Below are 12,699 nucleotides of genomic sequence, written 5' to 3'. Positions count from 1 at the left end.
GCGCTGGTGTTGTAATCCGGAGGTCCCCGGTTCAAGACCTGCCCCTGCCACTAGCTGGATTTGTTTCTCGGTTGTCCCGAGTTCAAATCCTCGATCACACTTTGTATACCGTATTAATTCGATTGAGCGCCCAACCTCGAATAAGCGCCCACCTCGAATAAGCGCCCACCCTGTAGGTAGGAAAAGTTAATAAGCGCCCAGCCTCGAATAAGCGCCCACCCCCACCCCCTAAAAAATTGACGTACACGCGAGTAGTGAAATGACAGGAGTGAAATTGACAAAGTACTACCAAGAGACTACCCCGAATATCAAACTTTCTCGATAACTTACAGAAAACTTTCAATGATCAGTAAAAATTCGGCTTTTGGACATCTTCACCTTCTGTTATTATTTACTTTTTTCTTGCAAAATAAGCGTACTACTTGCTAAAAAAGGTGAAAATTTAATAAGCGCCCAGCTTCGAATAAGCGCTCACCTCGAGTAAGCGCCCACTCTCAAGGTCCAAAAATTTAATAAGCGCCCAGGGCGCTTAAACGAATAAATACGGTATAGCCAACTGGTTTGCCTCCTGCCAGTTGGAATTTTTAACCTTGTTATGTTCATTTTAAAATTATTTGTTTCCTCTGTTTCAGTGGCATGCCTGGGGGGGGGGGGGGCCGTTATAAAAAAAAAAAAAAATTTTTTTTTTATCAAAAAAACACCCCCCCCCCCCCCAAAAAAAAAAAAAAAACAAAAACCCCCCCGGGCATCCGTAAACTAGCTATCTCGTTGAGATATGAAGCTAAGTGAATCATCCCTGAATGACCACTATAAACGTATTTATTTATTTATTTATTTATTTATTTTAATTTAACGATCTTTAAGCGCTTTAATTGGTATTCCACGAGCAATCACGAGTCAAAGGCTGATTGCTTTGATTTCTCGTTGCTTTGTGACTATTGTTTGTTAGGCAGCCTTCTATCAATCAGTTTTCATGCTTGCGTGCTGGCGTCTTCGGGTGAGGCTGTCACAAGCTGTGAATTGGAGAGTTTTACTGTCTCAAACTTTGATGAATGGTGGTCATTTTAGTTATCATTTTACGAACACTCATCAAGCCAAGCTCGCCGCCATCACGCAAAGAGCGGTTTAAACTTGTGACTACAATAATACCTTCTTTTGAGTCGTAACCTTAAAAGCCTGACCGATTATGCAGTACAAATAATCAGGTGTATGTGAGATGAGAAAGGGCCATTGTCGAGGATGTCTGATATGGGTGTATTAGATTCCTGTATAAAGAAGCGTCCTTTGAAAAAGAGGCCCTCGCTTTTCTCCTGGTCACCCGTAGCTGCCTAAGAGACTATCTTCCCCTCAATTTTTCACCTCCTAGACAATGGTCCTTGCTCTTATTTTTTTCAATTCATGCTCGTGCAATTGGCGTTTTAGCTGCCCACATTTTTGTTATCACGTCATTGCGTGAATGGATGAGTGATTCTTTCAAGTCGTGACATACGAATAGAACATCTTCAGACTGTTTTAATTTGCACTTCACTTACTGCATGTATACCTTAAGAGCGATTTCCACATAATTCAAGTTTTTCGTACATAACTCTTCTCACAATGAATATTTACACTTCCAGTGTGCTATTCGTTATAGCAATAGCACTCCTTAACAAGGATACCGTGACAGATGATGAGTACGACGTTACATATGTACAGACCATTAAAGACGATCTCGCTCCAGACCAAGGTAATGTGCATCATTTAATCGTATAAACGTGCGACTTTCCTTCGCCATACAAAATGCTTCATTTCTGATTTTTAACTCAAAACTTTATCTGAACTGACATCGTGGTTTACGCGCATTAAATATATAAGAATCGGTAGGCTTTATTTGAACCAAGTGGCTTAGGGAAGGTACGTTTTTTTTTTTTTTTTTGGGGGGGGGGGGGGGGGAGGGGTGGGGAATTTAGGTATTTTTCAAAAAAGGGTTGGTCCTCTCTTGCGTTTTTTTTTTAAACTCCTGACTCCCCACCATTAGGTGACTGACAAAAGTGTAAACCTCCCTCATTACTACATGGTATATATGTAGTAGAAACCTCAGAACATTTCGCTTGAAAAACGCAAAATGTTTGAATTTAAATATATCTCGATATTGAATGTGTACACGTTGAAACAAGAAAATGTGAACATTTTGTGGGATATTTACGTTTAATTTGATAGGGTAGAGAGCATTGTTTGATCTACTAGTAACTCTTCAGTCAGAACTAAACTACTTAGGAGATCAGGCAGCGGATAGTTAATAGCAAAAATAGCTTTTAAACGAAAACGGATAAGTGTGGACGGTGCCTTGAGACTGGCCCCACGGGAAACAGTGATTATTTTTGCCACTTGACCCTCAATCCTGAGTTTCTCTGGAAATAAATAAACTGTTTCCTTACTGGCCCTCTTACTTGTCCGTGCTTTCTTATAAAAAGGAATTCAATTATCTCTTTTCGACCCAATCAACCTCAACGGACCAGACTTACAACATCATCGACTGACAACAACTTTTCACTTGACTCTGAAGATGACTTCCGCTCAGGTTGTCGAAACGTCAGTCACCAACAACAGTTCTTCTCAGAACTATACTCTTAACCGGACGATCACACTAAACGACCTACTATTTACCATACTCCTTACAATGGCAGAAAGGAATGTGTAAACGTAGCCAAAAATCTATTGATATATTAATTTACACTGCAATCTCGATTTCTCGAACCTCGAAGGAAAACGACGAAAGTGGTTCGACAAATTTAAATCAAGGATGTTTTGTAGCCGGTAATGTCACTACCTCCACTACTTTTTCACCAATGATCAGGCATTTGTATGATACAGTTATTCATGCAGAAGCATAATAAATAAGCACAACAGTAAAAAAAAACATCAACTGATAAAGTGCCGAAATGCTGACCCAGCAAAGTCTAAGAAGAGTCACAAACATGTCAACACTGCGTATGTAATGTGGTTCAAATTTATATTTTGTAAAATTTAGTATTGTTCTTTTTTATATTCATTGACATATGTTACTTTATGGCAGAACAAGGCTAAACGCCAAATTCAGTGCACCAAGGAAAAAATTGAAACACAGAATACACAGTTTATTACTTGTCTTTTGCCTTTTTTAGACGATAACCTTCCTGACGACCCTTACATGAACTACATGTTGTGGCCACACCTTCATTTTAGTGGGACGTTTCGCGCCGATGTTCCAACAGTCAATAACGATCCATCCCATTACAACACCGACAAGTTTGTCTCAGCTGACCAGTTACAAAGCTCCGGAAACTGGAACCCAAAAGGCACTGGTGAATGGAGCGTAAGTGGCTCTGTGACTCACGTATGTTATGCTGATGGACATTGTGTGGGTGATGATAAAAGAGATAAGGACACAGAACCAATCATGGGCGCACCAATACTGGGTACGTACATTACTCAATTTATACTTTTTTTAATGCTATAGCATTAAAAAAAAAGAGAAGCACAAAATAAAACACATACACGATTTGGGCGTTATATCTCACTGCTTCTCGCTTGAGCTGATGGTAAAAAGAAAACTAACAAGCAAATAAAGAAATGGCGACTGAAGTTTAAACAATAAGTGTAAACAATTCTTTGGGATCAGGGATTTTTTCTCTTGAAGATACGCTATTAAAATCGATCTACTCCTCTTAGTTGCTTTCTTCGTGTTTGACTATCGGTTCCTTGTCTTCTAATAAATTGCATTTTTTTTGTTCACCGTAATTAATGCTCAAATCTTACAGTCATTTTTGCGCTTTCTATCTGTTCCTCAGCAAAGCCGTTGTCGCGTGATGTCAATCGTTCAGTACGTCAATCGTCCAATAATAGTAACGTCTTCCAAATTTGGTCGGTGCCAGCCGGTTTGCTGGAATTAGCCGGGGACTGTAAACCAATCAGAAATAATGAAATGTTTTCAATGAATAATAAATAAAAATAAAAGTAACTGAAATTATATTGTAAAGCTCTTTACCTTTGCTTGAGCTTATGCCCAGTGCAAAAAAACATTCTTTAATCACTGAATGAAGTTTATGAACCCAGAAAAGTTGCAGTTGCAATTAATTCACTGTTTACATTTGGTTAAATTAAGTCAAACTGATAAAGGAAAATATATTTTAAAGATCGATCTTAACCTCCCTACACTGATATTAAATCGTATCTATTCGATTAAGCGCCCTGGGCGCTTATTAAATTTCTGGGCCTTGAGAGTGGGCGCTTATTCGAGGGGGCTGGGCGCTTATTAAATTTTCACCATTTCTCGCAAGCAGTAAGTTTATTTTACAACAAAACAATGAATAATAATAAAACGTGGAGATGTATCAAAGCAGAATTTTAACTTTTCATTAAAAGTTTCTGCAGAATACTAAGAAAACTCGGTCATGGGGGAAGTCTCTTAGTAATACTTAATCAATTTCAACCTCAATTTCAATAACAATCAAAGTTCTCCTCTTGTGCACTTCAGTAATTTTTGAAGGGGGGTGGGGGTGGGCGCTTATTTGAGGCTGGGCGCTTATTAACTTTTCCTACCTACAGGGTAGGCGCTTATTCGAGGTGAGCGCTTATTCGAGGTTGGGCAGTTAATTGAATAAATACGGTAAATTGTTTCAGACCAAACAACATAATAAATGATATTCTCTTGTCCGTTCTTCTTCTTTCCAGATGGTGGAAAGAAGTCGTCTGCAAAGATGGTAGACTTGGACACGGAAGCTCAACTCTTTTCTGAAATTTGGGGCTGGAGAATTTGCATTGGGAATTTATTTTCCGCAGATTATACGCCAGTTCCATTTCAGTACATATGGACGAAAATGATTACCAATAGAGGAGGAGACTCTACTTATGGTGCAGCTTATCAGTCGGTGTTATCAAACATTCGATGGATAGACAATGTAAAGGATTCGCCTTTCATCAAGCAGCTTCAAGTCGCAATGAACAACGACAACATAGACAGCGAGAGACTCTCCATACGTTTTAATGTAGATATGTTCGAGACCGATTCAAAGAAAAGCACGTTTACAATGGGACGTGTGACAGGTACATTGATTGTTATGTTACTACCGCATTTTTTCGATCAAACGATTAATAATAATAATAAATAATAATAATGGGAATTTACAGTGGGATCTTCCACTAAGTGGCTCTTCTTGATCCCACTGGTTCCAGATCGAATTGGAATTTGGAATTGTTGGTTTTTGTGGAGGGAGGAAAACCGGAGAACCCGGAGAAAAACCCTCGGAGCAAGGACGAGAACCAACAAAAAACTCAACCCACATATGGTACCGGGCCGGAATCGAACCCCGGCCACATTGGTGGGAGGCGAGCGCTCTCACCACTGCGCCACCCTTGCTCCCCCAAACGCCTGGTTTTCAAGGTGGAGTTTTAAATAGCCCCTTCGAGCATTTATTTAAGGTTGAACGAGCAGTAGATCTAATAGCAAGATATATGACTGTCAAAAAATGTGTATAACTTGTCATTAAACACAGGGCTCGAATGAAATGCATGAGTCAAATAAACGCTTGGTCCATCAGGCTAACAAGTTGAAATAAATGCCTGGGGCATTGTTTTCCCGTTTTTGTCATTACTAATTCCATTGCCATATCCGCAGCTATTGCCATTGCTAGTGCCATTTCCACAGTCACTGTCACTACCACAGTACTGTCAATGTAACAACCACAGCGACAGCCACAATCGCTGTCACCTTCACCATCAGATCACCATCACCATCACCATCAATGCCTCTGCCCCTGCTAACTGCCACTGGCACCCTGTCACTGCCTCTGCCACTGTTAATAATTTGAAATTACAAAGTTTCGACTTGCAAACACTTTGCATCCATTGTACGAACTTCGAGAGTGATTACCAATGTATAACAGACCATCTTATCTCACACAGGTACAATTGGTTTGTTAGGCAGGAAGTCTCCGCCGTTTTTTACTCATGGTCGCATGATGAAAGCAATATCGATTCATCTTCAGGATACACCTTTTTACGTCAATCAAGCGAAAAGAAAAGTGTCTGTAGACTTTGGCAACAGTTTACCAATAGATGAAAATGGCAATTTCGACATAGGAATCCTGGGTGATCTGTATGTTGCCGTGCCTCTTAACACAAATCTATCGCTGACGTGCTCTGATAATCTCCGTTGGCTTGGTCTGATTCATAACAAGGTCCCCGACTGGTATCAGAGCACTGCTGGAGTCCAGGTCTTCCCAGCCAATGGATCATTGTCGTCTGATGACATGAAAACAATACACCAGCATCCACTGGTTGTGGCAGAGGTACATTAGCAGTATACAGAAAGGGTGTATGTTATTGGCCGTTTTTATACCCACATTATGATCGTAATTCTCATTATTTTTATGTACCGTACCCAGTAATGGGCTCCTGCCGTTTCACAAAACTATATTTGTAATCCACCTAATATGTACTTTTATTGTCATGGTTACTATTATTTTAGTTGCAATTTCGATTATTCTTGCATTATTCATTATTTTTCGCTCTTCCTTTTCTTTCGAATTCGTTGTTCAATTTTCAAAATTAAGGTATGCTTGCAAATATCAAAGTAATCTTGGCGGTACGAATTCAGATGACTTTATAATGACTTCAACATGTAAAGTTCCCTTATGCGAAACCGACTTTGGCAGTGAAAGGGTTTATTGCCGCGAGAAAGATTTTTAAAATATGCATGTATCTAATTTTGCAGGTTAGTGGCACCTTGCCAGTGCTAAACTGTAAGAGAATCGTCTTGGCGGAAGCTCGCGATGGCATCGATATTCATCCATACAACAAATGGACGTTTCGAAAGAATCCAGATGAACAAGCTAACGTTCAGCTAATTGCGACACAGTTTGGGAAGCCTCTCTGTAGAGCTCGCGTGAAAATTGACCCTTGTAATTGTGATTCAATTTTCGGTTTTGGTCGAGGACCAAAGGTTGGTCAACCTCCTTTGCCTGATGTACCTACTCATTCGACGACGGATAACAACGGAATTGTGACGTTTGACATTAAAGTAAAAGAGTCTAAAAATAACCGGAGCTTTATTGATGGACAGATTTATCCTTTCATATACTCAATCGACACTCAAAGCAAAAACTGTGAGAACATGTGCAAAAAGGAGTCTTTTAAGCTTCTTAACTCAATGATCGTCATTCTAGCGTGGGACCATTACACTATTAAGGATACCGAACCAACTTGGCTGGACGATGTCTACCCAATCTTTAAGCAGTACGCCAACTTGTATCCAGTTATGACTGATAACTTTGTCGATTTAGGAAACTATTACGACCTACTAAATCACCGAAAGACCATCAAAATGAGTCTTGAGTTGCCTATGTCGCATCCAAATCATATGCCTGTTACACGTGACCTATCAACGTCCAAACGTAAAGTTATCGTGGAATGGCTTTCGAAAGAAAAGCCTCTGATTGGTGAGCCACAACATTTTTACTCTGTGGAGAACCTCCGGAAGGACCTACAAATTGCTTTTCAACTGGAGCATTCCACTATTCCTCCATACTTAACTGCTTTGGCATCAATCAAGAAAAGCTACAATCTGGAAATTCAAAGTGTCATAAAAACAATAGTGATCCAAGAGATGATGCATATGGCGCTTGTTGCTAACATCCTTAATGCTGTTGGAGGAAAACCATCCTTGTATTCAAAGGACTTTATTCCACATTACCCCTCACGCCTTCCTGGTGGAGTGCATCCTGATTTGGTAGTACCTATTGAAAAGATGTCCCTTGGTCTAATAAGGAACATCTTTATGAAAATCGAGCAACCAGTTTTGGAGCTAGAACACGTTTCTAGTTTTTGACAGGCGTTTGCATTCATAAATAGTCACAAACACATGGTGGAGGAAGGCCACTGCAGGAGAGTAAAGAAGGCGCACGCTCTACTAAAGAAGAGAAACGATAGGAAACTTGACGATCCATCATCATGCTTCAGTTCATTCTCTTCAAACGAGTTTGATTCAGGCAAGAAGTTTCGTGTTTTGCATTCCAACTACTGCGACGTTTAATGTCGTGTAAAATTTTTGTTTTGTTTCGAAGTAGGAGCAATATTTAAAGGGTAAAAAATGGTAAAGTGGCCTTTGTTGTTGCTTTCAGTGAAAAATAAATGATCATTGTAAATCATTATATTGGTGCAAAACTTATTGATGTTGACTTGAAAATTACTTTTTGCAAACAACGAGTTAGTTTTTCTTTTGTGTGATTTCTAGATTTCCAGTTCCGTCAATTGGAACGGGTGAATCAAGTGATGTTAAAGGAGAACAGCGAGACAAACAAACAGGTACATGTAATAGAAATTCAAAATAAACCCCACATATCCTTGCATAGGACCAATAGACAGTTCGTAGTCGGTTATCTCATGTTTTCCACATTTTATTTTTGATTTTTTTTTTCATAATTTCTCGATGCAACAAGTCCCATGGACGCTTTCCTGGCGACGATACCAAAACAATCGTCAAAAACCATAACACAATCGCTGGTTTCTACATTCACATCTTGAACGCCCTTGGAAACCTTACAGACTGTGGAAAAAACAACAGCATATTTACTGGTGACCCAGGCAAGCAAGTGGATGTTTAACACTGGTCAGTACACGGATATACCATGAAGGTTTACGACTACTTCACAGCAGTGAAAGCCATCCAAGATATAGTTGAACAGGGCGAAGGTAGCTCTCCATGTAATCCCGTTGCCTGGGATACAGGAAAAAAGAAGGATCTGTCACATTACTTCTTGTTCTATTCAATTGCCGAGAAACACGAGATTCAAGTCATGGAGACAGTATCGCCTGCAGACGGAAATGAGGTTGATGATAGTTTGGTGGATTTTGCTAAGGTATTATGTTTTAGAGCGCTTTACGCCTTTTTTTCGATGTTTCGTTCGCTTAACCTTTAAGTTAGTTAAAGAAAATCGTGTGATGCATGTACCAAACAAGAATAAATATTTTTTTATTGACAATATCAATGGTGATTTTGTGTCACCTCTGGTGTTTTGTTTGGTATTTAATTTTACCATTTTGGCTAAGGATATTGGCTCTTTGTCCCTAGAACGAATTTAAAAAAGGGCATTTGTCTTAACTAAACCGTTTCCCCAATTATCGTGCCAGAAGATTGGACGAAAAACGAGTTTGCTTTACTAATTTTTTACTGTGTATTTGTTTTTTGTTGATACGCAGCATATTTGCAAAGAATCAATTTGTAGAAACCCATTTTTTCATCCGTATCAAAAAAGACGGTACAATGCGATGTTACTGACTGAATTTAAAATACATAGCTAATTATCAGTTTAAAGTTGATAACAGTAAATAAACCACTGGAAGGTTGACGTTTCGATCGTGCCCAAAACGTCAGCATTTGTATTAGCTACGGTGGTTGGATAACCATTGTCAACTTCAAGCTAGTTGATAAGAAACGAAGTGCTTAACTTGCCCGACGACGCAACACAACAGTCCAAGTTAAATAATCATGATTTAAGTCCAGTTAAATAATCATGATATTTTTAATTTTTAAATTTTTAACTTTTAAAACTTCACTCTCTGCATGTATAGATATTTTAGCTCAATAGATTAATTTAGTTAGGTATTTTTATATTTTATTTTTATATTTTAGCATAGTGATTGTAAAGCGCTATGAAAGATTAGCTAAATAGCGCTATAGAAATGATTATTATTATTATTATTGTTATTATTATTAGTTTCTTTACAAGTAACATATTTGTAAATTTAAACACTTTATGTGCTTCTGTAACGACGCTATCAAAGCTACATTTTATTTGTGAACGTGTTTCTCTTTTTTAACAGCTGTGTAATGGCACCTACTACTTCAATGGTTCCAAGATTCCTTTTGATCCCGAGGGTGTGTGGTTGATGGTTTCTAATCCCCGGTTGTCGAAATATACTCCGGGTTCCAAAGCGTACCGGAAAGCAGAAAGGTTCAACAAAGTGTATACCAAGCTGCTGAAATCACTGGAGGAGGTCTTCAATGGTTATCCTGACTCACTGAATGATGCTCTTGGCCTCATGTACTCGGTTGATTTTCACTTGAAAGACCTTTTGCGCACGCCCATTGAGGACAATGGGGACCCAGACGTCGGGCCAAACGCTGGTCCTACTTTTGACTTTACACCATAAAGAGGTGTTCTGTATGCCGATTTTCTGGCGTCTCCTTTGATCACTCAGTCCATCATTGACATAATTAGGGAGCTACACTCTTTTTATTTTATAAGAATCTAGTTTAAAAGAATATCGAGGCTGAAATTTGCGAATTTTTAACAATATTTTGAGAATAAACCCGAGGCTGACATTTTGAAAAGAATATAATTTTGAGATGAAAATTTGTACCTTAAATACAATACAATTAAATGTTTTTAGTTGAAACAAAATCAGGTATTTTCATTTCCGTTACTGTATCTCTGTGAGGAGTGCTTTGTTTAAAGCCAAAACGGCCAAGTGTCGTCTGACGCGACATCTTGATCTCGCTGGCTGCAACGAAAAGCAATGGTACACGAGCACAGTAGAACACAATACAGTTCTGGACACCAAACACTTGTAATTGATACCCCCAATACATGCCAAAACAGAAATGTCAAACGGTATTATCTAAGAATGTTCATAAGAATATTTTCAGCCTAAAATCGGAAAAGAAATACTAGTTATGCAACGCTTTCGAGTGGTATACTATGGAATATCCCACGAGTCACTTGTATTTTCTCGGTATACACACGAGCCTTTAGAAAATACAAGTGACAAGTGGGATATTCCATAGTATACCACGAGAAAGTGTTGTGTAACTATTTTATACCATGCCATAGGAAATACGCTTACTTAATTTCGTCGAGAATACAGTCGCAGCGCAGTATGGGAAGGTTGGGTTGAATATACCGTCGAATATACAACGGCTTTCCTGTATTCTGATCCCGGGGGGGGGGAGGACTCCGATATTAAAGGGACGGGGATGCTCGTCGGAAATTTTGAAAAGAACCCCTAAAAGAGACCAATCTGGGTGTGGCTCAAGCCTTTCTTGACCCCTAAAAGATACCAAAAAATTAAGAATGGAGTTTATATTTGTATATTTCTTCGTGTGTAACCCTAAACGAGACCATTATGGCTAAAAATATTGGCGTTTTGGGCGTTTTTTCCCGGAACACCCTAAGCGAGACCAAAAGTCCGAAATTTACACCCCTAAGCGAGAGGACGAGCATCCCTGTCACTTTCATATCCGAGTCCTCCCCCCCCCCCCGGGATTCTGATTGGCTGTATTTTCTATGGCATGGTATAAATAAGAATATTCAGCCTCGGTCGGTAAACAATATTCTTATAAAATAAAAAGAGTGAAAACAGTGACGATGGCAAGGCAAGGGACGCCGCTTAGTGTATTTATCGATCGGTTAAAGAACTAACACCAGTCGAATATGTTAATAAAGTGTTCAACTCCAAAATAGGAAAGATTGACTGAACGGGCTGAGGCTCACGTTGTCCCAGATACGCAAAACTTGGTGATTTCACGGCGAGTTGTTCGTTTGCAGTGGACAGCTAAAAAATGCACCAGGATTTTTTTCTAAGTGCAAAGCTAATGTTCTGCTCATTGTTTGGCGATGTTTTTTGTTTCCGGTGCCGTCGTGGTTTGCTAAAGCTCCCTACTATCTCTAAAAATCTGAATTAGGCCGAAAATATAAAATTAACGCATTGTTTTAGTAATTGTGGGAAATAGAATACGATACACAGAATGAGCCTGGATTCCACTGATGTTAACTTGACGAAGGGAAAATAAAAAGAAGAAAGAGGAGTATTTTATATATTTAAATAAATCAAGTCCTGTGTAAACATCGTTAGTTAGTTAAGGTTATTCTGTTAATTGAACTGGTGTTTAATCCAATGACAGCTTTAGGTACCTTAAAGAAAAACATACAGAAAGTCAAATTGAAAGGTGAATGGTTGATATAAAGGGGGGGGGGGGGGGGGGGGGGGGGGGGGGGGGGGGGGGGGGGGGGGGGGGGGGGGCTTAAAACACAGGATTACGGTGCAGTAAACGAATTAAGTTACTTTGTTTTAGTTTTCTTTCTTGCTCGCCATATCCTTCTTCTCGTGCCGTGTCCCCTTATCTTTCCTAATGCATCAATACTATGTTTTCTTTTGTTACTTTAAGATGATGTTTTTACTACCTATGACATTAACTCACAAGCGTAGTTGCTTGCTTCTTGGGATCTTGTGGGTAATTTATGTTCATCTTTTGGACCTGGACGAAGCAATGTTCTTTGCAAAACGGACCTTCTTTTGGATTAATCGTGGCCTTCGACATCTTCCTGCTTTTGAGCAACAATTAATAAATAGCACGAATCGCCTCCTCGCGTCCTTTGTTGCCCATTGGGTTAAGTTGAGGGGGGGCCATGGTTCAGCCATGCAGAGGGCTTTTCAAGGACACAATATCTGACAAGCAGCCTGAATCTAACATCTTTCGGCAATATCAACCACGGAATACTATTTTTGGTTAAGGGCCTGATTAAATGAGCAGGGCTGGCCCGGTTTGCCGTGATGACTTCCAGCACGGTATTACATGAGCCAAGCCTTCCCGCGATGATTTGGGGCGGACGAGGGGTTAAATTTAGCACGAATGATCTTGGCGCGAAGAATGAATCGGATGATATTGATGACCTTTTCCAT

At 39.5% G+C, this 12,699-nt stretch overlaps 1 pseudogene across 1 annotated transcript; it reads left to right on the top strand.

The window, feature by feature from the left end:
• Positions 1 to 886: 886 nt before the first annotated feature.
• Positions 887 to 10,661, top strand: LOC144644873 (uncharacterized; annotated as a pseudogene). The gene is made up of 8 exons (XR_013569209.1): positions 887 to 1,726; positions 3,144 to 3,437; positions 4,693 to 5,064; positions 5,923 to 6,308; positions 6,734 to 8,006; positions 8,252 to 8,322; positions 8,457 to 8,876; positions 9,841 to 10,661. The product of XR_013569209.1 is annotated as an uncharacterized LOC144644873 (transcript).
• The last annotated feature ends 2,038 nt before the right edge of the window (positions 10,662 to 12,699 follow it).

The sequence above is a fragment of the Oculina patagonica genome, chromosome 2, assembly GCF_052425735.1.
Source record: "Oculina patagonica isolate OP01 chromosome 2, crgOcupat, whole genome shotgun sequence".
Lineage (NCBI taxonomy): Eukaryota > Metazoa > Cnidaria > Anthozoa > Scleractinia > Oculinidae > Oculina > Oculina patagonica.
Note: the sequence above shows the minus strand (reverse complement) of the source record. Positions and strands in the feature narration are given on the sequence as shown.